General features: G+C 41.7%; 1 protein-coding gene and 1 pseudogene across 1 annotated transcript in view; both read right to left on the bottom strand.

The window, feature by feature from the left end:
* Window positions 1–7882, bottom strand: part of LOC141178593 (uncharacterized) — a 328452-nt gene extending 320570 nt beyond the window's left edge. The window contains exon 1 of the mRNA XM_073660475.1: window positions 7824–7882. The gene's annotated coding sequence lies outside the window, so the exon portion shown is untranslated. The remainder of the gene's footprint in view (window positions 1–7823) is intronic.
* Window positions 1–13909, bottom strand: part of LOC141178605 (uncharacterized) — a 92806-nt pseudogene that overhangs the window by 52960 nt on the left and 25937 nt on the right.

Here is a 13909-nt window from a genome sequence, read left to right on the forward strand (position 1 = left end):
CAACTACACATTGCAGTGGATAACCTCTTTAATGTGACCATCTCTTAATGTTTTGATACACATGTCCAACTGTTCAATGTTTCAGTACTGTAAGATGGCCGCCGGACATGTGTGACGTGCAGAAGTAGTGCTGTTGCTTTATAAGCATTCAGCAACTGTTAGAAGTAACACAAGCACAGGAGACAGGAAGTGTGCTCCAGAAGCATCCAGCAACTAGAGGGGTTAACACAGTCACAGGAGAAGGGGAGTGTTTTAGCAGAGCCCCAGGGGGATTGTGGGGAAGTTGTTTACTGTCTGTCCAGAGCGGAAGAGAAAGGTGGCTTATGATCTGTATCTCACAGAAGGCAAGAAAACAGAATTCAGGTCAGGAGGGAAGCTAAGCACAGGTCAGATAGACTCCCTGAGCTAACAGTGTGGAGTACTGTCAACCAGGAAGATAAGGACTGGAAGGAATCCTGTCATAGGGATCGTCTCCCTCATCAAACCCCCCCCCATCTCCATGCAGGATAAAGAATGCTGTGTACAATTGAGACCTTGTGAAGGAAAAGCCTGTGGTTGTGTATGCATCTAAACTGTACTGTACTATGCTACAGGATAATAGACTGTGTACTGCTGTGCTGCAAAGAAGATTGTACTGTTATTACTGGAGCCTGTTGCTCAAAGAGACATGTACATTGCATTGGCCATGCCTCATTAAATGTTACTGTTCTACCGTTTATGAGGACTCTTTCAAATGTGTCTGGTCAGCAATTGAATCTGTCCTGTGCCTCAGAGAAGCTGCAGCCTATGGTCGCCCGGAATAACGGTTCCCCCAGAATTCCAATGAATTCATGTAATCGGTCTTGCCCCTATCTGAGCTTAGGCGGCTTGCATGTAACACAGGTGCTTGATGGGAGATATATATCATCGAGGTTGGTAGCTTCGGTGATGTAAGCCTTGGAAAGCAGACTCAAGGACAGATAGTGCTGAGGGTTAATAGGGCGTATCAGGGCCGAGTTTAAGAGCAGTCAAAGAGTGGGGCTCACATAGTCCCAGCCGGGAGTGTGGTATGGCAGATAAAATGAAGGCCAAGTGTCTCATTCAGTGTCTGTGACTGGAACTGTGGAGACCTCCAGGCTGTCTGCTAAAGGACACTGACCTGAGTAGGCGAACCCACAGCACTGTCTGAACTATTTACTTTCTGTTTTTCACTGTGCCGGAAAAGGGCGTCTTTTTGTTAGCTTATGCTGAGTGGTTTATGAAGTTCTAATAAACTAGCCTGGACATTTTAATGAAACCGGTGCCTTCCTCAACCGCAGCTGAGTGACTAGAAACCCTACAGAACTTTTTGCACAACTTGCTGTTCTCTAACAAGGAGCCTAATGGCAAAATTCACAAGTGTTTGATCCATGAATCGCCCAAAAAATGTAGGCGTTAGAATTGAAGCAGGATGTTTTCAGATGAAAGTGGTCACTGAGCTTTGAGTGTCACAGAGTGTCATCATCAGCAGGTTGCAATAGAGATACAGAGAGAGTGGAAAAGTCACAGAAAGGCAGAGAAGTGGACATCCTTTGGCCACACCCCACACTGATGACTGCTTCATTGTGAACAATGCCTTTCGGAACTGGATAATGCCACACAACTGTAGGCACATTTAAGGGAGGTGAGAGGCACCCAAGTGTCATGTCAGACCATTCGAAACAGTTTACATCAGTGTGGTCTGCTAGGGTTCCTGACCACACCACCAGGCACAGGCGTCATCGACTTGCATGGGCCAGGTAGCATCTACGCTGGACGAGGGAACAGTGGACTTCAGTGCTGTTCATTGGTTAAAATCGATTCACGCTGAGCAGAAATGATGGCTGTCAACGATGTTGGAGACATCAAAGGGAGTGCTATGTATCAGCGACTGTTGTCGCCAGTGAGGGTTTTGTTACAGTGTGGGCAGGTGTGTCTAGTCAATACAGAACTGCCCTACCAAACCAAACTGCCAAAGAATGGGTGGAAAAGATCTATAAATGCCCTAGCGTTTCCCTCTCTATCTGCACACCTACCTAACGCGGAGGTTGGCATCCTGTCCTGCGCAATGGCGCCCCCACTCGTCGGCAGCTGTCCCTGACTATATGTCCCTATTACACCTCTATTTCAAAGAAAGGAGTTAAGGACATTTGCTTATTCAGGCCATTCGGGTGTACCGTTCTGAGGTTGAAAATCCAACGGGTCTCCCTCTGTAAAATCGACCTATCCCAGTTACCTCCTTTCACCGGAGATGTAATTTTCTCGACCCCCATAAATAGGATCTTCCTTACATCCCCGTGATGCAGTAGGTTTATGTGATTAGCGACCAGTGTGTCTCTTTTATTCCATATATCTCGTATATGTTTCCCCACCCGCCTACGAAATTCTCTTCTTGTTTTTTCAACGTACTCCACCACACACTCACATGTGCCCTTATAGATGATGCCCTTAGTGCGACAATTTATGAAGTGCCGAATGGAGTACCTGATACCAGTAACATTGCTTCTGAACATTGATTGACTGGATCTATTCACACATCTTACATCTTACCCCACATGTGAAACACCCTTTGATTCCTCTATCCAACCAAGTTGGGGTGGTTCTCAGCTGATACTGGCTATGCACTAGCCTATCCCTCAAAGATTTATCTTTTTGGTATGTGATTTGTGAGTAAGGTGTGATCTCATTTTCCATGTCTGTGTCCATCTTTAATACTCCTTTGGAGGATTGATCTAATCTCCTCCTCTCTATTGCAATATCTCATGACGAATCGTGTAGTTTCACTTTGATCAGGTTTTTTAAGGCCTCGTTGTTTGCCTCCCTCAAGGCTCTTTCGGGGTAACCTCTGTCTTTAAACCTTATCTTGAGGTCATCTGCCTGCCTCTCGAAGGACCGCAAGGTAGAGCAATTCTGGTGCATTCTTAAATATTGTCTCTTGGGGATTTCCCTCCTGAGGGGCGCCGGATGGTTGCTCTCCCACCTCAGGAGGGAATTTGTGGCCGTTTCTTTCCTATGTGCCTTAGTGATAATTTCACCCTTGGAATTGATCTCAATTTTAATGTACAAAAAGGCCAGGCTAGATGAATTCAACTCATACATAAAATGTAACCCAATATTGTTAACATTGAGTTTCTTGACAAAATCCTTCCAGATGACAAAGATATCATCAATGTAGCGGAGCCACATGATAATACTCTCCTCAGGGCACTGCGAAGTGTCACCAAAAACAATAGTTTCCTCCCACTAGCCCAGGAGCAGGTTGGCATACGATGGTGCACACGGGCTGCCTATCGCGGTGCCCCTGAGCTGGTGGAAGTACTCCTTATTGAATAAAAATACATTTTTGGTCAGGCAGAATTCCAGTGCTTTCATCACGGACTGGTTATGTCTCTCGCACTGTCACCCCCTGGTACTCAAATACCGCGTCCAGAACGATCTGATCTATAAAACTGTCACACTAGTTAACCCCTTCAGTGAACAGTGTAAAAAATAAAAAAGGTGGCAAAAACTATGGTTTTTCATGAAGCTGCCAAAAAAGTGAAATAAAACACCATCAAAAAGTCGAATTTAAATTAAAATTGTATCACAAAAAACATCATCTTGTCACGCAAAAAGCAAGCTGTAATACAACTCCGTCAGCAGAGAAGAAAAAAAATATAGCTGTCAAAATATAGCGATGCAAAAACAATTAATTTTCTATAAAATTGTTATTATTGTGTAAAAGCGCCAAAACATAAAAATGATATAATCGTAGTATCGCAGTAATCATACTGAACAGAAGAATAAAGCTGCCTTTTAGCACACGCGGAACGAGATAAAAAAATCCAAACAATTGCTTGTTTTTGTTCATTCTGCCTCCCAAAAATCGGAATAGAAAGTGATCAAAAAATGTTATATGCCCGAAAATGGTACCAATAAAAACATCAACTCGTCCCGCAAAAAGCAAACCCTTAAATGACTCTGTCGGCAGAGATAATGAAAAATTATAGCTCTAAAAAAAAAAGGATCTTTTAGTGTGTGACAGCAGCCAAACATAAAAAACAATATAAATCTGGTATCGCTGTAATCGCACTGACCCATAGAATAAAGTCGTCTAATCATTTATACCACATGAGGAACGGCATAAAAAATAAATAAAAACAATTCTTCACCTGCTGTTGATTTGTTCATTCTTCCTCCCAAAGATCGCAATAAGGCTTGGCGCACATTTATCCTGCGCTCTACGCTTACATCAGGGTTTCCGTGTAGATCTCTGAAATATGTGATTCAGACGGAAAACCCAATGGAAGATTCCCTATAATAAGGCAGATTAAGACATTGTGGACTCAAGTCTGTCCTATGATTTGGCAGTGTCCATATTTTTAAGAGCATAAAAGCGCAATAGACCAAAAAAGACAACGCTAAACAGAGACGAGATGGAGTCCACAGTAACTCTGCTGCCTCGTTATAGTGAATGGGTTTTATCTGAATCATGTCACTCAGAGATTTACAGTGGGGGGAAATAATTATTTGATCCCTTGCTGTTTTTGTAAGTTTGCCCACTGACAAAGACATGAACAGTCTATAATTTTAAGGGTAGGTTAATTTTAACATTGAGAGATAGAATATCCAAAAAATAAAATCAAGAAAATCTCATTGTATACATTAGATAATTTTTTTTGCATTTTGCAGTGAGAAAAAAAGTATTTGATCCCCTACAAACCATTATGAGTTCTGACTCCTACAGACCAGTTAGACGCTCCTAATCAACTCATTACCTGCATTAAAGACAGCTGTCTTACATAATCACCTGAAAAAGACTACTATCCACAGATTTAACTAATCAGTCAGACTCTAACCTCTACAAAATGGGCAAGACCAAAGAGCTTTCTAAGGATGTCAGGGACAAGATTATAGACCTGCACAAAGCTGGAATGGGCTACAAAACCATAAGTAAGATGCTGGGTGAGAACGAGACAACTGTTGGTGCAATAGTAAGACAATGGAAGAAATACAAAATGACTGTCAATCTACATCGATCTGGGGCACCATGCAAAATCTCACCTCGTGGGATATCCTTGATCATGAGGAAGGTGAAAGATCAGGCTATAACTACACGGACTGGAACTTGTTAATGATCTCAAGGCACCTGGGACTACAGTCACCAAGAAAACCATTGGTAACAGATTACACCTTAAAGGTTTAAAATCCTGCAGTGCCCTCAAGGTCCCCCTGCTCAGGAAGGCACATGTGCAGGCTTGTCTGAATTTTGTCAATGAATACCTGGATGATTCTGTGAGTTATTGGGATAAGGTGCTATGGTCAGATGAGACAAAAATTGAGCTCTTTGGCATTAACTCAACTCGCCATGTTTGGAGGAAGAAGAAGAATGAGTACAACCCTAAGAACATCAAAGGGGACAAGATGACTTCACCTTGCTGAAAGGAAGATGGATGGGGTCATGTCCCATAGAAAACTTATGAAGGGAGTTGAAGCTCTGAGTTGCCAAGCGACAGCCTCAAAATGATTTAGAGATGACCTGCAAAGAGTGGACCAAAATTCCTCCTGACATGTGCGCAAACCTCATCATCAACTACAAACAAAGTCTGACTGCTGTGCTTGCCAACAAGGGTTTTGCCACCAAGTATTAAGTGTTGTTTGCCAGAGGGATCAAATACTTATTTCTTACTGCCAAATGCAAAAAAATATCTAATTTATACAATGTGATTTTCTTGATTTTTTTGGATATTCCATTTCTCAATGTTAAAATTAACCTACCCTTAAAATTATAGACTGTTCATGTCTTTGTCAGTGGGCAAACTTGCAAAAACAGCAAGGGATCAAATAATTATTTCCCCCACTGTAGATGGAAACCCCAATGTAAGTGCTCAGCGTAGAGCGCAGGATAAATGTGATAGAAAATGTTATGTAAAATGTTTTCAAAAAATGCTTCAATTCAATCTACAAAAAATGCAAGTCCCCGCTCAGGTGCGTCTTCTGTCAATGGAAATATAGGGGGCTTCCATGTTACTGGTAGTACAAAGGCTCTGCAAAAGCCTGTGCTAAACAATTAAAGATGGCTCTGTAGGGGTTATTAATATACCTGAATACATTGTGTACCTCTTGTTACCCTATCACAGCACTAGTTATATTTTGTCAACTTGGATTTAGTCTCTACCAACCATATATGTGGTGGCGGCTCTACAGGTGGAGGTTAATCGCCTCCAAGATTTCTTCCGAATATCCCTCAGCCTATGAAATTCTGTGCCTCAACACGTCCGATTATCCACCACACTTTTATCCTTCAGATGGAACCTGAAAATACATCTCTTTAAACAAGCTTACAGCCTGCCATGACCTTGCTTGCTGCCACCTCAACAACACCGGAGCTACTGCAATCCCCCAAACCTACTGTCTCCTTCCCCATCATCCAGTAAAATGTAAGCCCACAAGGGCAGGGTCTTCTTCCCTCTGTGCCAGTCTATCATTGTTAGTTTGTTTACTGTAAGTGATATCTGTATTTTGTATGTAACCCCTCCTTATGTACAGCACCATGGAATCAATGGAGCTATACAAATAATAATAATAATAATAATATTAATTTTGTATTTGTATAGCATAACCTTAGCAACTAGCCGTAGTGGATTTTGAATGAGACCAAATATCTTTATTTCTGGAGTCTTCATAAGATTCCATATGGTCCCACTCGGGGGAGACATTAAAAAATGAACTGACACTACTAACAGATATGTGGTGCTCCTATTTGTTTCTCATACATGCACTATGCACTTTATATTTCTATTTATGAAGTAATCATATAGTTAGTGTTTATTAGATATTTCTCCATATGGATCTATATATGTATTTTCACATCTGGCATAAACTATAAGTAAAACTTTTTTACCTGTTACTTGTTCATTTGCAGTAGATTTCCCTTTTTTAATTCTGGTTTTGTTTTTAATTGTTGTCTTTTTAATATATGTTCAATAACATAATTATTATAGTTTGTTGTATGGGAGTTGTTCGTCTTCGGCTTATTATAACATTATGTGAAGCACCTGTGTGTTCCAGGTGCTCACCACAAAACTAGATAAATTCCTTGAGGGGTCTATCTTCAAAAATGGTGTCCCTTGTGGGGGGCTGCCACTGATTAGGCACATCAGGGGCTCTGGAAACCCAACATGGGGTACGCTCTCGATTCCAGCCATTTTTGCATACAAAAAGTCAAGTGGACTCCTTCCCTTCCGAGCCCTGCCGTACACCCAAACAGTCGTTTTCCTACCACATATGGGATATCGGCTTACTCAGGAAAAATTGCACAACAAATTGTATGATGCACTTTCTCCTGTTACACTTTGGAAAATACAAAATTTGGGGGTAAAGTAACATTTTTGTGGGAAAAAGTAACATTTTATTTTTTTCCCTTTGCCATTGCTTTAATTCTTCACACACTGGTCAGAATTGAAAAAAGTGACCTGTAAGGAAGGTGAAACAGACTCTGGGGTGAAAGGGTTAATAAGACTTACAAGTGGAACCGGTCCAGAAAGCAGAAGATCCAGCAAGTATCTGCCACATATTCCTGCAAATCCCCCAAATGTCATCACTACTATCTACATTACTGTGCTGGAGCTAGGAGAGGAATAATGGCGTTGTGTGAGGACTTCTCTGGGCTTCTGTCCTTCATCCTGCAGTCGTCTGAATGGATCTAATGTGGACGGGAACCAGCAAAGCCGCATTCTGTCCACAGCTGTTACCTCACTGTTCACACCACACAGAGACCCCAAAAGAGTCTCTGTGCTGAAGGGGTTAATGCCCCCTGCGCCCAGTAATGGGGGATCTCCACATACCTCCACCTGCAGAGCCGCCACCACATATATGGCTGCTCTGTGCGCACAGGACCTGTGATGAGGTCACAGGAGGGGAGGAGTCAGAGGTCACATGATCAGGGGCCTCAGTGAATGCGCAGTGTGAACTGTGTGGCTCCTGTACAGTGATATCCGGAGTGAAGACGCTACATGGAGACGTCTCCACAGTCAGTGACATTTCCGGCATTATTTGCCCCTCACTACTGGCACAATTACCCCGCGCCGCCTTTTCTACAGTTTTATGTGTGGAATGTAACGTGGGATTTTCCTGCTTGGAGACAAATAGACGACACATGAGGTGATTATTACCAGTTACCCGACGTCTACTATATGGCGGCATATGATTGTGCTATCCACTTCATACCAGGAGCTAAAAGGCCGAAATCTCGTTTGTTTAACCCCTTCCAGTGAGGGCGGCCTTGATAGACTATACTCAGAAGAGTCCAGCTGAGGGCAGAGACAGACGGCCGTACTTCTCCTGCGAGGATCGCCTCGAACCTCATACTGGCCGACACCTCTCCTGACCTGAGCTTGAAAGCTACATAGAAATACATCACGCTGTCATGTTCAGGTCAGGAGAGGTGCGGGCCAGTGAATTCAGTGCGATGCGATCCTCGCACGAGTTATACGGCAGTGTGTCTCTGCCCTAAGGGTCATATACGGCCATCCATCTCTCCAGTTGCAGTGGGAGTTTTTTCTTGTTAAAAAAAGGATGGAGAGTTGCATACGTACTTGGATTTTGGAGAGACTAATATAATCACGGTTCACAATCCCTGTCCTTTGTCCCTTATACCGGACCTGTTTAAGCAATTATCTAGATCTAAATGGTTTTCCAAACTTGACTTGAGAGGGGCATATAACCTTATACACATACATCAGGGTGATGAATGGAAGACCGCATTCATTATGCCTCAGTGTCATTTTGACAATTTGGTGATGCCATTTGGGTTAACCAATGCACTGACATTCTTTTAAAATATAATATTTTTTGCTCACTGGTGGGTAGACTTGTGTTGATTTACCTGTATGACATATTGATTTATTCACATACTCTGGAGGAGCATCACGAGCATGTCAGAGAGTTTCTTCAGGCTCTATGTGACAACCATTTATTTGCTAAACTGGAGAAATGTCAATTTGAGGTCCAGCAGATAAGGTGACTGTCTTGACCGATCATAAGAACCTGTTGTATGTTGACGATGCTAAGTGCTTAAACACCAGACAGGCTTGATGGGCCTTGTATTTTTTTCCCAGCTTCATTTTGCCGTTACTTATCTCCCTGGCTCTACGAATGTCAACACGAAATTCAAGTCAAGATTCTTAGTGAAGGGGTGGGGAAGATCTCAGGCAGCGCATTCAGGATGCTCAGGACAGTGAGTAGGAAGGTTTACCTATAAATAAGCTTTATGTGCTGCCCTCTTTAGTCATAGATCTTCTTAATGAAGTACATGATTCCTTTTTCGCTGGCCATGTGGGTTCTTCTGCCTCTTCAAGATCACTTTCTGTGTCTTTTTAGTGGCAGAATGCTCTTAAGGATATTGAAGAGTATGTCTGAAAATGCAAAGTCTGAAAGTCTGTGCCAGGGCTAAAGCCTCTAGTTATCTCTTCCCTAACGATGTTCCATTACAAACCTGGACCGACTTGTCTATGGACTTTGTCACTGATTTGCTTAACTGGTGGTATTACTGTCATGTGGGTGGTGGTAGACCGTTTTAGCAAAACCGTTCTTTTGGTCCCACTTCAAAACATGCAAACTGCTAGGATCTTAGCAACTTTGTTAATTTCTCAAATCGTTAAATTTCATGGTGTTCCCAAAAACATAATTTTCGATTGAGGAGTTCAATTTCTGGCAAGTTTTTGGCTTAGTTTTTGCTCCAGATTGGGTATCAATCTGTTTTTCTCTTAGTATATCATCCCGAGACTAACAGTCAAACAGAAAAGGATGAACCAGGAAACAGAGCAGTATTAGTGTGCTCTAAATAACCATTCCTCTAAGACTAAGGGGACCTTGATTTTTTTTTTAGCTGCTGTAGTTTGTAGTTTGTTTGGGAATTTTTCAGGATTACAATCCTCCATGTCAGAGGAGGAGAGATTTTGTCCTCAATTGATTAAGGTCTGGAGGGAGGTCAAAAGGGATCTTTTGGTAGCTAGTGACCAGGCCAAAAGTGGTGCTAACCACAGAGGTAGGAAGGCTTCTATCTTTAGGGAGGGAGATTTTGTGTGGTTGTCTTGAAAATATCTGCACTTAAAGATCACATCTAGAAAGTTTGTGCCTAAATTTGTAGGTCCTTATAAAATTATAAAAATTTAAAATCCTGTAAGTTAAGTTGCAAATTCCTATTGCCTGGAAAATCATAATTCTTTCTATTCTTCTCTTTTAAAAAAAAATTAATGGGGCCTCAAGACATAATTGAGGTGGATTTGGAAGGGTATCAGTAGTATGAGGTTGGGCGAGTGCTTTGTTCCTGGTGGGTCAGGTGCCGTCTGCATTATCTCGTTAAGTGGAAAGATTATGGTCCTTAAGATAATTCCTAAATTAATTTGGGGATCTTCATGTGATCAGATAGACAGATTATTGGGTGGGGCTGGGGAAAATCCAGCAGTCATGGTACACATGGGTACCAATGACAAAGTTAGAGGGAGGTGGAGGGTCTTTGAAAATGATTACAGGGAATTAGGAGAGAAGCTGAAGTACAGGGCCTCCAAGGAAGTGTCTTCAGAAATACTGCAGATTCCACTATCATCACTAGAAAGTTAACTGGATCTTAAATAGTTAAATAAGTGGCAGGAAGAAAGGGTTTGGATTCATGGAGAACTGGGCCAGCTTCTCTGTCAGCTACAGGCGCTACGATAGGGACAGGCTGCACCTTAACGGGGAGGGTGCAGCTGTGCTGGGGGAAAAAATGGTCAGATGGATGGAGGAGCTTTTAAACTAGGATCTGGGGGGAGCGAGGGTACTTGTGGAAATAAGGGGATACAGTAGACAGAGAGACAGTAGGGGTCAATGAGGATTTATGGGGGCTAGGACATTCAAGGAAATTAAGTAGGCGAGTAGGAGTAATAAATGTCTGCTGGCAAATACAGTAAGAATTGCAAACAAAATGAATGAATTAGAGGCTCTTGTGTCAGCCACAGATTACAATGTGGTCAGCATTAGGGAAACCTGGCTAGAAAGCCATGACTGGGTGACAAACAGAGGGTTACACTACACTTAAAAAGTAAGGAAAGAAACAAAAGATAGAGAGATGGGTATTTTCGTTAAATCTAATTTATAACCTGTGCTCAACGACGACAATGTAGAGCCAGTATGGGTAAATGTACATGGAAATGGCAATAATGGAAAGCTGCTAATTTGCGATTGCTACAAGCCTCCTAATATAGCTGAACATGTAGAGGATGATATGCTGCAACACATTTAAAAGGCAACAAAAACAAGTCATGGTGAAAAGTGTTGGCTCCCTTGAAATTGTTGCAGAAAATTATTACAATTTCACACGTTTTGTTATACACGTTTATTTCCTTTGTGTGTATTGGAACAACACAATAAAAAAAAAGAGAAAAAAAAGCAAATTGAACATAATTTCACACAAAACCACCAAAAATGCGCCGGACAAAATTGTTGTCACCTTGTCAAAATTGTGGGGTGTGGGTAAACAACTTTATTTCAAGCATGTGCAGCTCGTTCAAACTCAGTTGTGGCAACATGAAAATCACACCTGAAACCAGATAAAAAAGGGAGAAGTTTATTCAATCTTTACATTGTGTGCATGTGTGTGCCACACTTAGTATGGAGAACGAAAGAGAAGAAGAGAACTGTTTGAGGACTTGAGAACCAAAATTGTTGTAACCTTGAAACTGTTGATATTTTTCAAGTCCATCTCCAGAGATCTGGATGTTCCTTTGTCCATGGTGCGCAACATAATCAACACATTTACAACCCATGGAACTGTAGCTAATCTCTCTGGATGTGGACAGAAGAGAGAAACTGATGAAAGGTTGCAACGCAGGATAGTCCAGATGGTGGATAAGCAGCCCCACTAAAGTTCCAAAGAAATTCAAGCCGTCTTGCATGCTCAGGGTGCATCAGTGCCAGTGTGAACTATCAGTCAACATTTGAATTAAATGAAACGCTATGGCAGGAGACCCAGGTTGACCCCACTGCTGACACAGAGGCATAAAAAAGCTACACTGCAGTTTGCCAAAATGTACATGAATAAGCCAAAATCCTTCTGGGGATGCGTCTTGTGGACAGATGAGACCAATATAGAGTTTTTGGTAAAGCACATCATTCTACTGTTTAAACAAAATGAAGCCTACAAAGAAAAGAACAGAACACAGTAACTACAGTCAAATATGGTGGAGGTTCAAAGATGTTTTGGAGTTGTTTTGCTGCCTCTGGCACTGGGTGCTTTGACTGTGTGCAAGGCATCCTGACATCTGAAGATTAAGAAAGGATTCTGTGTGGCAATGTAGTGCCTAGTGTCAAAAAGCTGGGTTTGCGTTCTAGGTAATGGGTCTTCCAGAATGACAATGACCCCAAACATACATCAAGAAGCACCCAGAAATGGATGGAAACAAAGTGCTGTAGAGTTGTGAAGTGAACAGCAATGAGTCCGGATTTAAATCCCATTGAACACCTGTGGAGAGATCTTAAAATTGCTGTTTGGAAAAAAATATTAAAATTTGAGAGTCTTCAGTGGTTGATACCTTTGGCTAACTGAAAAGATGGTAACAAATTACAAGCTTTCGAGACTACTCAGATCTCTTCAGTAGACATAGTATAACACAAAATATGAAGAGTCACATATTTATACACAACAGGGCACAGGAATAATGCAATAGATAAGACAAGTGATGTGAAGCAGAACTATCAGTATGCGAGAGGGAGAAGCAGTTGTGGCTGTGAATATTGGAACAGTTCATTGATAAGGAGCGTGAAAGTTTTATTGACCTGTGATTGAGGTCTGGTCCATGATTGTGATGCCCCCAAACGGTCTGAGGAGCAAATTCCTTAGTTGATGTAGAAAGACATAAATCCATGCGACACATTCATTCCTGCTCTGTGAGTGTGTCAAAGATTGTCATAAGTTTGTAATTCCACATTTTTCTGTCTGAGATTTGAAGTTACCTTTTAATACAAGTAATTTCATGTCCATGATGCTGTGATCAGGTATAAAAAAATGTTAGGCCACAGGTAGATCTAATCTTTTTTCTTTTATTGTGTGGCGATAACAATTCATCCTTGTTCTAAGTTTTTGCCCTGTCTCCCCTACGTACAGACCCCCAAGCTGGACATTTATTACATATAATTAAAGTACACTACATTAGATGTGATGCAGCTGAAAGTACTTGGGATCTTGTGGTTGTCTCCTGATTTGAGTTGGGAATCTTTATCTTGTCAGTGGTCATTATAAATGGACAGATTTTACATTTTTTTCTGGTTGCAGGGAAAGGTTCCTGTAGCGAGGACATGGAGCTTCTGACAATGATGATTTTTAGTTTTGGGGGCTGCCTAAAACACAGAAGTGGGGGATCTGGAAATATAGATTGTAAGCGGGCATCTTTTTGTAATAATGGTTGTAATTTCCATGTAGCTCTACTTAGCACCTCCATATTTGGATTTTAGGGGACTATTAGAGGCACCAGATTGCTTTCTTGTTTAGTTTTGTAATGTAGGAGATGATTCCTTGATATTCTGGTGGCTCTTGCAATCTGGTTTTCAATTCTTCTTGTATGGTCTCCCTCGTTCAAAAAAGTCCTTCTGAGGCCACCAAGGTGTTGTCTCTGTCCATAGGGTTGGAACATATCCGATTGTATCTTGTCATGGGGTCCTTCTCCAACATCACACAATCAACAGAGCAAGAGAAGATTGAACAATTCCAAGACCTTTATTATAGGCAATACTGAAAGGTCCATATATAATCCACCACACAGAGGAGAAAAATAATCCAAAAACATGAATGCAGTCCGGTAATGGTACTAACGCCCTGGGAGATGAGAGTCCAACAATCCAGCAGACAGAGGATAAAATAGTCCATATGTTTCTCCATATATATTCCTTAAAGAAA

This window comes from Phyllobates terribilis, unplaced genomic scaffold (genome assembly GCF_046119375.1).
Source record: "Phyllobates terribilis strain yellow unplaced genomic scaffold, ASM4611937v1 Scaffold_29__1_contigs__length_15306474, whole genome shotgun sequence".
NCBI classification, from domain to species: Eukaryota; Metazoa; Chordata; class Amphibia; order Anura; family Dendrobatidae; genus Phyllobates; species Phyllobates terribilis.